This window comes from Arachis ipaensis, chromosome B03, assembly GCF_000816755.2.
Source record: "Arachis ipaensis cultivar K30076 chromosome B03, Araip1.1, whole genome shotgun sequence".
Taxonomy (NCBI): domain Eukaryota; kingdom Viridiplantae; phylum Streptophyta; class Magnoliopsida; order Fabales; family Fabaceae; genus Arachis; species Arachis ipaensis.
Genome location: NC_029787.2, coordinates 36,046,896 through 36,061,503, shown reverse-complemented (window position 1 = coordinate 36,061,503; position 14,608 = coordinate 36,046,896). Strand labels below are relative to the sequence as shown.

General features: G+C 37.6%; 1 long non-coding RNA gene across 1 annotated transcript; it reads right to left on the bottom strand.

Moving 5' to 3' along the window:
• On the bottom strand, nt 843-10,528 carry LOC107630308. The gene is made up of 3 exons (XR_001618236.2): nt 10,517-10,528; nt 3,148-3,153; nt 843-1,203 (listed from the first exon to the last, which is right to left on the bottom strand). It is a non-coding gene; the product is annotated as an uncharacterized LOC107630308 (long non-coding RNA).

Below are 14,608 nucleotides of genomic sequence, written 5' to 3'. Positions count from 1 at the left end.
GGGGGTTGATTAAAAGGAGACACTTGAGTTGGAAGGCTTAAGTGATGGTTAAATTGGAAGTTGTTGGCTAGTTCTGTATTTACTAACGCTAGACCTTCCCAAGGGAGAGGACTATGATTTGCGAATAAGAGTTAGCTCAATTACTTGACTTTCCTTTATTTAGTAAGGGTTAACTAAGTGAAAACAACAACCTTTTTGATACTACACTTAAGAGATCCCAACAAGGATAGAACTTCAAATTAATCATTCCCCCAGTCAATGCCTTTTATCTAGAATATTAATAATCATTCTTAGTTTTTATTGCTTTAATTTACAATTATTTAATTGCTCATTATTCAACTTTCAAATTCTCTTGGAAACTCCTGATTGATAAATTAGCACCCTTTCTCGCAACTCGTTGGGAGACGACCTGAGACTCATACTCCCAGTATTTTTATTTTAACTTTTTGTGACAACCTTTCTAAATTGATGAGGCGGATTTTTGCTGGTTAAGAGCTATACTCGCAACGCTATTCTATTATATTATAATCTCTTAATTGGTCTAACTTCTGCTGCTCGTCAACCATCAAGGAGTTGGAATTGCTGCAATTGGGGTAGGAAAGCACGACGGCGGTCGAGTACACCCAAAAGTTTGATGACTTGTGCCGATTTTCAAAGGTGTTAATGCATGAGCATATTTAGTTGTTTTTTTTATTAATTCTTTGAATAAAGTTAGTGATTTTCTTGTTATATTTTTGTGATTTAATCAATGTTTCTTGGAGTTGCTTTGAGCTTTGGTGTGTGTAGAAAAGTATTGAAAATAAGCAAGAATAAGAATGAAAAGAAGCAAGCAAGAGAAACACTAAGCAAAACAGAGGGTTGCTGAACCAAACAGAGAGTTCATGGAGCAAACAGAGAGGTTACTGGACTAGACAAAAACTCCCCTGGATGCCAAGCCTTTAGCCACGTTCAACGTGCCTCACCTCACGTTGAATGTGCCACTTATGGAGCACTTCTAGTGTCCGCACAAATCCACACATCCAACTTGCACCCCACGTCCAACGTGTTGAACGTCACGTTCAACTTGCTTGGCTTCACGTTGAACGTGCCACTCAAAGGCACCTCCAGTAGCTTCAACTTACACCCCATGTCTAACTTGCTGCATCCCATGTTCAACTTGCCTCTTGGTGCATCCAATGTGCCTTCAAGCCACACCTCCAGGGGCTACACTGAGACAACCTCCACACCTCTACACTGAGACATTCATCCGCCTCTGCCGCTAGCCTGCCTGTCGATCCCGAGGACGGCATCAATTTGAGGGAGCAGGTGATGGAGCTCAACCAGAGCCTTCACCAACAGGCTCGGTAGCCGTAGCAGTCTAAGGATAAGTATCAGGAGATTCTTACATGCGTCTAAGAAATAGATTCCCTCAGGCTGGAGTGGAGGAGAAAATTGGAGCGGCTTCAGCAGATGGAGCAACAAATGACGGTGTACCAAGATCAGAATTGTTTAAGTCATAGAATTCCATATTAATTTGTTTGTGAATTGTTTAAGTGAATTATTTATGGATAGAATTTTTGACGCCTTCTTGTTATAGATGAAACTCTGCCAAAATTTCTAAAAAATCTAAGTATAATTGAATTTTATAGTTTACTTCAAATAATTTTTTAGTAAACTACTAATCTTAAGTTTTTCATTGATAGGTTTGTGTCAAATAACAATGCATACACAGAGGAGTGTACTAATGTCATCAAGCTGATGTACGACCACCGATGAGACCAGAGAGCAACGGTTTCAGAAGTGGACGGTAAAAACTCAACATATTCAAACTTTAGTTTATATCTTCTATTTTGTTTAATTATGAATTTAATTTTGATGACATGATTAGGAAGATCTTTGACTATCGCATGGCTAGGTAGCTTCAGCAGATGATGGAGGATATACGTGAGAGGCACGGCCACCTCACTATTTGGTTTTGATGAAGAGAATTTTGATGGTATAGAATTTCTTCAAATAAATTCTCGTTGCAAGTATAGTTTCTAAACCAACAAATAATCCTCAATCAAAAATTTGTTTGTCACAAGTACAAACCCTAATAAAAATAACCGAAGTATTTAAACCTCGGATCGTCTCTCAAAGGAATTACAGGGAAGTATTCTTATTATTGGTTATGGAACAAGTATTTTGGGGTTTTGTGATTAGGGACAAGAAACATAAATGACAAGAAAGTAAAGGAACTCAAATGGTAAAAAGGTCTTGGCAAGCGTTGAAGGTCAAGGATCTTTATCCTTGTCACTAACCACAATATGATGATTGCAATGATTAATCCCATTAAGTCATCCTCTAACAAGTAAAGAAAAGTCAAATGAGCTACATTAATCCTAATCCATAGGTCCTAACCATCTCACTAATTAATTTAGGAAAAGCTAGAGTCAATGGACATCAATTATCAATCACTTGGACATTAGTAATTCAAGTTCACCTAAGTTATCATCCCAAGGCAAGAACACAAAAATCTACTCTAACATCCTTCCAAGCATTTTATCGAACACTTGGAAGGCATAAAAGGAAAGCATGGTAAGATTGCAAGAATATTAAATCTACAACTACCCAATTATGAAGGAACAATAACAACAACTCAATTAAACAACAAGGGAATATAAAACATGAATTGCATTAAAAGTAAATCCAAATCCAACAATAGTATATCAACATAAAAGAGACCTCAAAGGGGAAATTAACAATAAAACTAAGAGAGCATAGGTGTAACAACAAGAAATTGAAATGGAAACAAGATGAAAACAGGAAATTAAACCTAAATCTAGTAAGAATTCACCTAACCCTAACCTAATTGTAGAGAGAAGACGGAGCTTCTCTCTCTAGAAACTAACTAAAGGTTCATCATCACTCATGCAAGTGCTCCCTCCTAGACTCCTCTTGAATTCTACATATAATAGACTCAGAAATGAGTTGGATCTGGGCTTGGGAACCTCAGAAATCCCCACCAGCGTTTTCACTTTAATGAGGTCACGTGCGAGCTGCGATGCGTACGCATGCGTCACGCGTACGCGTCGCTTGGCATTTTACTTCCCACGCGTACGCGTCATGTCACGCGTACGTGTCATGTCACGCGTACGCGTCACCTGGCGACTTCAAATTCACGCGCACCCGTGTCTGCCACGCGTGCGCGTCGATGAATGCACTCCAAATCCTTGATTGTCCATGAGTTCTCCACTTTACATGCTTTTTTCTTCACTCTTTTGATCCATTCCTAGCCTTTTCAACCTGAATTCACTAACAAACACATCAAAGCATCTAGTGGAATCAAAGGTGAATTAAAATTAGCAAATTAAAGGCCTAAAAAGCATGTTTTCACTCTTAAGCACAAATTAGGAGAAAGTCATGAAACTATGCTTTTTCATTGAATAAATGTGAGAAAAGTTGATAAAATCCCCTAAATTAAGCACAAAATGTACCACGAAATAGTGGTGCATCAAATCTCCCCATGCTTAAACCAAACATGTCCTCATGCTAAACCAAGAAAGAGACAAAGGGTACTATCACTTATTAAATGCAACTAAACTATATGCAATCTACCTACATACAATCTATCTAAATGAATGCAACTACTTGGTCAAAATAAATCAACTTCCAAGAAAGCATATATGCACATGAGGGCTAAAGGTATTAACAACCAAGTCAAACCACAATTGAATTGAATTATTAAAGATTTTACAAACTTGCAAGAAAAGAGATGATCATAGGTGAAAATATGTAATTGAGCAATCGAACCCTCATCGGATGTGTATCCGCTCTAATCACTCAAGTGTATAGGATTGATTCACTCAATTCTCCCCTAATCATGCTTTCCAAGATTTGTTTTTTATCTAATAATCAACAATTATTTCATGCATGCATACAAATATCATGAGGTCTTGTTCATAGGTTGTAATGGGGTTAAGGTCAAGGTAGGATGCATATGGCTAAGTGGACTAAAATTTGAATCTTTGATTAACCTAAACTTCCCACCTAACCTATATAACAACCTATACAATTCTAAACAAACCTAACTACCCATTCTTCACTTTTTCACACACTCATGCATTCTCTTTTTTATCACAACTCATATGCATTGATTATTATTGGACTTCACTTTGGGGCATTTTGTCCCCTTTTTATTGTCTTTCTTTTTATCTTTCTTTTTCTTTTTCTATTTTCTTTTGATATATATTTTTTCTTTATTTTGTATATATATAATTTTTCTTTTTTTTTCTTTATGCAATAAAGTATATACAAAAGTATCAATGCATATGGTTTTACATTTAATTAACATATGAGTATGTACCCAATTCTCATGATTTCTAATAAAGAAACAACACACACCTTTTTCTCAACCAATGTCCCAAGTTTCTCCACACTTGAATGATGCACACACTCACTAGCCTAAGCTAATTAAAGATCCAAATAAAGGACATTTATTGTTTTTCGCTTTAAGGCTTGTAATGTGCTAATATTAAAAACAAAGGGGTTAATAGTAGGCTCAAAGTTGGCTAACAATAGTTGATGAAAGGTAGGCCATTTGGGTAAGTGAGCTAAATAAAATGATGGCCTCAATCATATAAATGTATGTATACACAAAATAATGGACATATAGAATCAAACAAATCAAAGATTACAATCATAGAAAGAGAATGATGCACACAAGAAGGAAGATAAGTGGTTATAAGATGTAACCACACAATTAGGCTCAAAACTCACAAGGTTGTGTGTTCTTAGCTCAAAAATCATGTTCCACAATGTATAATTCAAGCAAGTTCAATGAAAAATTTTTACTCAAATCAATTAGGGTGCCCTATAGATAAATGTCTTGAAAATTTTCATTATTTTGACTAAGCTTATTATGTATATATATGCAAAATTAAGAAAATGCAACAAAAATCCTAAAAGACCTAAAAATGGAATGTAAAAGTGTTGGGATTAGAAACTTGTCACCCAAAAATGCCGACTGGTCAGACGACCTCTCCACACTTAAAAGTTTGCACCGTCCTTGATGCATTCAAAGATGAGCAAGGGGGTATGGCGACTGCACGGGTTGCCACCTTCAGCTGGTGGATCAACCAGCTGCTGCGTGTTCTTTCTCCCGCTTTCATTTTTGCTTATAGTGACTCATCCTGAAAATAGAAGGCAGGATAGTAAGAAAAGTAAATGCAAAAGCAAGGAAGCATAAATTGTTGGAATGAGGTGAAAACCACTAGAATGGAGTGAGTGAATTAGTGTGACATTTATGAAAATAGGTGTGTGGATTCTAAATTGCACGCGGTTTAGAACACACACTAGCATAAAAAGCTATGTCACAGTTACACAAAAGAGGTATGCACTTGATGAACGGATTTTTGCCAGTAAAGAATTCACAATAAATTCCCGTTGCAAGTATAGTTTCTAAACCAACTAAAATCCTTTCATACAAAAACTTGTTTCTCACTAAATCAAACCCAATAAATTAATAACCAAAGTATTCAAACCTCGGGTCGTCTCTCAAGGAATTGCAGGGAGGTGTAGTTATTATTGGTTATGAAAAAGTATCTTTTTGGGTTTTTTGAAAGGTTGAACAAGGAATGTAAATGATAAGAAAATAAACTAATAACTAGAAAAGCTCTTGGCAAGGTATGAGAACTAGACGTCCTATTCTAGTTATCCTTATCAATTGTGATGAGAATTGTCCGTTGCTCCCACTTAGTTAACCCTTACCGAATAAAGGAAAGTCGAGTGGACTAATCAATTTAATTCCTCAAGTCCTAGTCAACTCCTAGGGAAAGACTAGCTTTAGAGGGATCCAAGTCAACCAGCAACGTTCAATTATCAGTCAACAAAGGAGTTTGATAACTCAAGAATCTCTAATTACTCAACCAAAGCCAAGAATATAAAAATCTAACTTAAAATCCTCCCATGCATTTTATCAAACACTTGGAAGGCATAACATAAAAGCATAGAGAAGTAATAGGGAATGTAAAATCTAAAACCAACAATTGCAAGCATCGGTGGTAACAATTAAAGAAAGAAGCAATAAATCTGAAATACCTCAAATTGCATTAAATAGAAAATTAAGTCTAACATTAGAATTCATAAAGCTAAATTTGGAAAATAAATAAACTAACAACAGAAATAGATAAACTAAAAGACTAGAACAAATAAGAGTAGAAGAGAACTTAATTAAAGCAAAGTAGAATTCTCAAATTAAGAAAAGCTAAACCTAAAATCCTAACTAGAGAGAGGAGAGAGCCTCTCTCTCTAGAAACTACATCTAAAACCTAAAATTATGTGAATTGATGAATGAATGAATGATGTGTGATTCCCCCATTCTGCAGCCTCTATTCTGTGTTTTTGGGCTTGGAATTGGGCCAAAAAGGAGCCCAGAAATTGCCCCAGCGCTTTCTGCAACTTTCTGTACGTAGCGCATGTCACAAGTACGCGTAGGTCACGCATGCGCGTCATTTGGCGAATTTTCTTGTCACGCGTACGCGTCAGTCACGCGTACGCGTCGCTCGTCTTCTGCGCTAGGCACGCGTACGCGTCACCCATGCGTGCGCGTTGCTGCCAGCTTCTCAAAACTTCATTTTTCACGTTCCTTCCACTTTTGCATGTTTCTTTTCCATCCTCTAAGCCATTCCTGCCCTATAAAGCCTGAAAACACTCAACACACAAATCACGGTATCGAATGGTAATAAAGGATAATTAAAATTAACAGTTTAAAGGCCTAGAAAACATGTTTTCAACTATATCACAGAATAAGGAAGGATTTGTAAAATCATGCAAATTATATGAATAAGTGAGCAAAGAATTGATAAAAACCACTCAAATTAGCACAAGATAAACCATAAAATAGTGGTTTATCAGCACTCCATTCATTCTAGTGTGCTTGAGATGCTCTAAACTCGTAGGTTAAGAAAACCAAACAAGCAATAAAGAAGCATGAAAGCATTCAAGCCAAAAACATATGGATGCATATGATCAAGAAACACAGTGCATTGAGATAAACGCACATCATCTAACAAGAGATTGCCTAATCAAAGAAAAGGATTCGAATCACATGGTGGCCAAATCATGCAATTTCAAAAAGATTTAGAATGCTTGAAGGCAATTCTCATTCTCTTGATATGCACAGATGTTCAACAAAGAAACTCAATACCAAGTAATAAATTATAACATCAATAATGAACCAACAATGATAATTAACAACAATGATGTTAAAATAACATCTCATCAACAATCGGCAGCAATACACAGTAAACAAGATTAATAACCCAATACTTATAATGAAGAATAGAAACTTAGATGAAAATTTAACTAACTAAACAACTAATTAACTAACTTACTAGAAGAAATGGTTATAGATGGTGATTGGTAGTGTTGAATGATGGTTGAGAAGTGGAAACAAAAGAAGAGAAGAAAGAAGAAGGAAAGAAATGGAAAGAAGAGAAGAAAAGAAGAGTAGTAAGACAAGGCATTCCACGCGTAAGCGTGGGGTGGCGAAATGAGATCGACGCGTACGCGTGGGTCACGCATACGCGTAGGGGTGGAAACAGGCCAGGCCAGGCCAGTATTTGCTCTTAACAGGCCTGGCCTGTCACGTAGTTGATTGGCCTAAGCCTGGCCTGCAACCTGCTATAGGCTTTTTTTAAAGTACTAAGCCTGGCCTGTTATTCAGCCTGGCCTAGCCTGAAGCCTATTAAAAGGCCTGCTAATTTTTTTTTTACAAAAATAAAAATATTATTTAAAAAAATATTTTTTAATAAACATATTTATATATAAAATGTCATATTTAATATTTATAAGAATTTTTAAATTTTAAAGTATTTAAAATATACAAAATTATATATAATTAAATATAGTAAATTTAAAATATCTCATTATTTTGTTAATAATAAAAAAATTATTTATAAATATAATTATATATTAAAAGGTCCAGACAGGCCTGACAGGCCAGGCCAGGCTAATTAGTGAGCCTGAGCCTGACCTATTAACATAATAAGGCTTTTATAACAATCTGAGCATGTGCCTATTTTATAACAGGCCAGACCAAACACAGGCCAGGCTGCAGGCCCTTAGCAAGCCGCCTAGCCTTTTTCCACCCCTATTTGCAACTGAGAGATCCCTCATCCTGGCGGAGGTGACGCTGAGGGTAGTTCCACCGGTGATTAGGAGGTTTGGGTTGACAGGAGGTGAAGAGTTAGATTAAACCTAGAATCCACAAATAGATTCCCGAATTTATGGTTTAGTATACTTCTTTAAGTTTAATTCTGGGTGTCAGAGTTCTACGAATGCCTCTAGCTTTTCCGGGACCTTATGCATTATTTATGTGGGCACCTTATGCATTATGTGGCTCACTCGATACATATATTGTTGTTTTTCAGATGCAAGTCGAGAGGCACCTCGCTGAGCATCTAGAGATCTCCTGAGCAAGCGAAGCTTTATTTTGGGGATGTTATATTTTGTTTTTATGCTATGTATATATGTAAATAGATATTCCTCTGTACATATTTTATGTTTGTCCCTCTTAGAGGTTGACTTGGAGAAACATGTTATCGCTTTTCTGTTATTGGGATATTTTGGGTTGTGTATATATATAGTTTCACTTCGACCGGCCTTAGCTTCGCAGGTCGAGTTTGGAGTTTGATATTTTGTATCTTTTGGTATCCTACCCTTTATGTATATGAGCTTTATCTTTCCTTTTTATCTGGTTATCCTTTTATGTGTGCGATGTGCTTTTCTTTTTGCAATTTTTGTTTAAACTTTTCTTCAAGGTTCCTAGTTACGAATTCTTTCAACCATATCTATCTATATATATTTTACTTTTAGAGGTCATACCTCACCACCTCTGTTTTACGACTTAAGCGTAAGGTTCTGTGTGGTAGAGTTTTACAAGTGTGCCTTGATGAAGATATTTATGCTCGTGATAGAATAGAAGTGTTTTTATATCTGAAATCTCACTCTTTTGATGGGTTGTTTAACACCTCAAACCTCAGATATAGTTGTTCAGTTCTAGACTCTAGTTTCCTTAAACTTTTCTGTTACTGAAACAATGAAGAGAGTTTTTCAAAATCTGGCCTATTAACATAATAAGGCTTTTATAACAGCCTGAGCCTGTGCCTATTTTATAACAGGGCTAAGCCAGCTAAGCCAAACACAGGCCAGGCTGCAGGCCCCTACGTACGCGTGAGGTGACACGTACGCGTGGGTGGACTTGTGCTAAAGGCACAATTCCAGCCCAAAATTCGCACAAATCTCTAGATTTTGTATGGAATTGGATCCACGCGAGGGCCTGGCCTATTAACATAATAAGGCTTTTATAACAGCCTGAGCCTGTGCCTATTTTATAACAGGCCAGGCCAGGCTAAGCCAAACACAGGCCAGGCTGCAGGCCCCTACGTACGCGTGAGGTGACACGTACGCGTGGGTGGACTTGTGCTAAAGGCACAATTCCAGCCCAAAATTCGCACAAATCTCTAGATTTTGTATGGAAGTGGAAATTTTGGATCCACGCGTACGCGTGGGTGACGCGTGCGCGTGGATTGGCAAAAAACTTGGGTCATGCGTACGCGTGGGGTACGCGTACGCGTGGCATGGTGCTCTGTTTTTCAAATTTTTCCAAGTTCTTGCACCAAACTAACAATTCCAAACCTCCAAACAGCTACTGAAACACCATAAAACCTTATTTAACATACCAAACTACCAAATAAACTCATCAACTTAATAAAACATGAAATTCACTAATTACCAATATTTACAAAAGAGAAAAGAATGAAAAGATTTTACCATGGTGGGGGTCTCTCCCACCTATCACTTTTATTTATTGTCCTTAAGTTGGACTTATGGAGAGCTCCTCATCAAGGTGGCTTGTGCTTGAAGCCATCCTTGAACATCCACCAATGCTTGAATCTCCAATAAGCTTCATTCTTCAAAATTAATCGCTCCAAGCCTTGATAGAGTTCTTTACAAGCTAGGGGCTCCCAAAATTGATCCTCATGTATTCTCGGATCCTAAATCTTGTTTCTACACCCGTTTTCAAGTTGATCATCATTAGTCCATCTGGGTGGCATGACCTTAGAATTCTCACTTAAGCGACCAAACATCATCCTAGACCCAAGCAATTTAGCTCTACACCAACCCTTGCTATTAAGCCTTGAACATGCAACCATCATGAACTTTGATTCACAATGCCAACTACTAACCATCTCCCTTTTGCTCTTAAAGCCACAAAGAGCTCTAAGTTGCCCATCCATCTCAAGCAAACCATATTCAAGTGGAATAATAAAGCTTAGGGATAAGAGATTTACCCACTTGAATGAAAGAATGGATGGTGATGGTTTGGGGAGAGGTGTTTCCAATGTCCTTACAAGCTTCACTCTCTTGTATTCTTCCTTGATTACCTCCACCTCTTTACAAACTTCTTCAAATTAATCCTTTATTCATCAATTTCATCTAACTCTTCTCCATCACTCAAATCATAAATAGGAGGATGAGAGAAATCTACCTCCACATTACTTTCTATCTCACCGGGAGAAGGTTCCTCAAGTTCAAAGGATTCACCACCAAGAAGATTTGATGCATGGTCTTCATCACCAAGGGAACTCAATTCTTGCTTCATTCCTTCCAAGTCTTCATTCAACATATTGTTTCAACATATGTAGTCTAAGTTGTTGAATCGTGATGCGAGAGCTTCAAGTATATCCAAACCTTAAAGGAGAAAAAGGAGAGATTTGCTGATCAGCAGTCAGCAGATTATTATGTGAGTAAACATCATGTGATATAAAGTCTTCAATTAACTGCAGTCCTAATCATAACATGTGTTACACAGGAGTCTTACACATAGAGATTGGAGGCTGCAACCCAGCAATCTCAGCATAAAAGAGACCAACAATAACTCCGCTGCATCAGAAGTCGATCCTGACACAGTTTGATGCGAGACCGCATCTGAGCCATACAAGAATCACGTCTACAGGCTAAGATCGTTCTTTGCTGATGATGAGCGGATATTTTATACGCTTTTTGGGGTTAATTTCATATAGTTTTTAGTATGTTCTAGTTAGTTTTTAGTTTATTTTCATTAGTTTTTAGGAAAAATTCATATTTCTGGACTTTACTATGAGTTGTGTGTTTTTCTGTAATTTCAGGAATTTTTTTGGCTGAAATTGAGGGAGCTGAGCAAAAATCTGATTCAGGCTGAAAAAGGACTGCTGATGCTGTTGGATTCTGACCTCTCTGCACTCGGAATGGAATTTCTGGAGCTACAGGAGTCCAAATGGCACGCTTTCAATTGCGTTGGAAAGTAGATATCCAGGGCTTTCCAGAAATATATAATAGTCCATACTTTGCTCAAGGATAGACGATGTAAACTGGCGTTCAATGCCATCTCTCTGCCCAATTCTGGTGTCCAGCGCCAGAAACAGGTCACAAATTGGAGTTCAACGCCAGAAAAGGATCCAAAACTGGCGTTGAACGCCCACCTGGACCCTTTTCACTGGAAGGATGGATGGTAGCCATTGACAACGGTGATCCACCTACACACAGCTTGCCATAAGAGGATGTGCATGCGTGAATCAGAAGACAGAGGAAAGCAGAGATTCTGAAGACAAAGCATCTCCAAAACTCCAACATATTCTCCATTACTGCATAACAAGTAACCTTTAATCCATGCTCTCTTGTTTATTCGCAATTCAACTGATAAATATAATTGACTTCCTGACTAAGAATTGCAAGATAACCATAGATTGCTTCAAACCAACAATCTCCGTGGGATTCGACCCTTACTCACGTAAGGTATTACTTGGACGACCCAGTGCACTTGCTGGTTAGTGGTACGAGTGTGAAAAGTGTGATTCACAATTCGTGCACCAGGTTTTTGGCGCCGTTGCCGGGGATTGTTCGTGTTTGAACAACTGATGGTTTATTTTGTTGCTTAGATTAGGAAAAATTTTTCTTTTTGGTTTAGAGTCTCTTATTATTGTTTTTGGTTAAAATTTTAGAATCCTTATTTTCTCTTTCAAAAAAATTATACTTCTTCAAAACAAGTGTTACATTTACTGCCCATTTGGCTAGAGCGTTGGTCTAAGTCTGTGGCAGTTTAGTATACTCTTTTTAAAATCTTTTTTAAAAATAATAATTTCTCTATTAAATTTTGTGCTAAACTTTAAGTTTGGTGTTTTCTTCTTGATTTCCCTTTGGTTTTCGAAAATTTTAGTTTGGTTTTCTAAAAATTTTAAGTTTGGTGTTCTTTCTTCATGTTCTTGTGTTCTTGTGAGTCTTCAAACTGTTCTTGAGTTTTTCTTGTGTCTTGATCTTAAAATTTTTAAGTTTGGTGTTCCTTGGTGTTTTCCCTCCAAAATTTTCAAAAACAAGGAGCATTAGATCTAAAAATTTTAAATCTTGTGCTATCTTATTATTTTTCTCTCTCCTCTTTAAATTCAAAAATATCTTTTCTCTCTATTTTAAAGCAAATTTTCGAAACTTACCTTTAAAATTCAGATTTTTTTTTATTTAAAACTTTTTTTTTCAAAAATTCATCATATCCTTTTCAAAACTTCCTAACCACTTTCTCTCTCCTTATTTTTTTCGAAAATTTTCAACCATTTTTGTTTATTTTATTTTAATTTATTTCATTTTCGAAATAAATAAATAAATAAAAATAAATTTTTTTATTTGACATCATCTCCCTTTCTCCATCATGGAGCTAAGTGGAAATGAACAGTCCAGGAGGACTCTGGGATCATATGCTAATCCCTCTACTGCTTCATATGGGAGTAGTATCTGCATACCCTCCATTGGAGTCAGTAGCTTCGAGTTGAATCCTCAGCTCATTATCATGGTGCAGCAAAGTTGCCAGTATTTCGGTCTTCCACAAGAAGAACCTACAGAGTTTCTGGCACAATTTTTACAAATTGCTGACACAGTACATGATAAGGAAATAGATCAGGATGTCTACAGACTACTACTGTTTCCATTTGCTGTAAAATATCAAGCTAAGAGGTGGTTAAATAACCAACCTAAGGCCAGCATAAGGACATGGAAACAGCTGACAGAAAAATTCTTGAATCAATACTTTTTCCCAAAATGGATGACACAGCTAAGGCTGGACATCCAAGGCTTTAAACAAGGAGATAAGGAATCTCTTTATGATGCTTGGGAGAGATACAGAGAGATGCTACGAAAATGCCCCTCTGAAATGTTTTCAGAGTGGGTTCAGTTAGACATCTTCTATTATGGGCTTGCAGAAGAAGCTCAGATGTCTCTAGATTACTCAGCTGGTGGATCTATCCACATGAGAAAGACAATTGAAGAGGCTCAAGAGCTCATTGATACAGTTGCCAGGAATCAGCATCTGTACCTAAGCAGTGACCCTTCCATGAAAGAAGAGGTTAAAACAGTAACTGCTGAACTCAGCCCTGTAAAACAAGCTGCGGAATTCAATCAGCAATTGGACTTGCTAACAAAGCAGTTAGCCGAATTCAAGGATAAACTACAAGAAACAAGGATGGCTAATATAAATATGGAAGAACAATTGAAGCAAACAAAGCAGCAGCTGTCAAGACAAATAACAGAAGAATGCCAAGCAGTTCAATTGAGAAGTGGGAAAACATTAAATACCCCACCTCAAGGCAGCAAAGAGCCAAGAAATGAGAAAACTACCCAAAATTCACCTGAGGACAGTAAGAGCCCAGGGAAAAGTAATTCTGGCGTTAAAACGCCAGAAATCTGGTGGAAGGCTGGCGATGAACGCCCAGACCATACCCAAGACTGGCGTTCAACGCCAGTAACAAGCAAGGACTGGCGTTCAACGCCAGAAACAAGCAAGGATCTGGCGTTGAATGCCTAAAATGGGCACAGTTCTGGCGTTCAGACGCCAGGAACAGACAAGGAGTTGGCATCTAACGTCACTCCAGCTTCTAACTCTGGCACTCAATTGCCAGTGAGAGATCAGACACACACAAGTGCTGATGACAACCCCTCTAAAAGGGCTTCTTCAACCACTTCTGTAGGCAATAAACTTACAGCAACTAAGGTTGAGGAATATAAAGCCAAGATACCTTATCCTCAAAAACTCCGGAAAGAGGAGCAGGATAAGCAATTTGCTCGCTTTGCAGATTATCTCAGGACTCTTGAAATAAAGATTCCATTTGCAGAGGCACTTGAGCAAATACCTTCTTATGCCAAGTTCATGAAAGAGATCTTGAGTCATAAAAAGGATTGGAGAAAAACAGAAAGAGTTCTCCTCACTGAAGAATGCAGTGCAGTCATTCTAAAAAGCTTTCCTGAAAAGCTTAAAGACCCTGGGAGTTTTCTGATACCATGCATATTAGGAGGTAATTGCACCAAGACAGCTTTATGCGATCTTGGGGCAAGCATCAACCTAATACCTGCATCCACTATCAAAAAGCTTGGCCTAACTGAAGAAGTTAAACCAACCCAGATATGTCTCCAACTTGCTGATGGCTCCATTAAATACCCATCAGGCGTGATTGAAGACATGATTGTCAGAGTTGGGCCATTCGCCTTTCCCACTGACTTTGTAGTGCTGGAAATGGAGGAGCACAAGAGTGCTACTCTCATTCTCGGAAGACCCTTCCTAGCAACT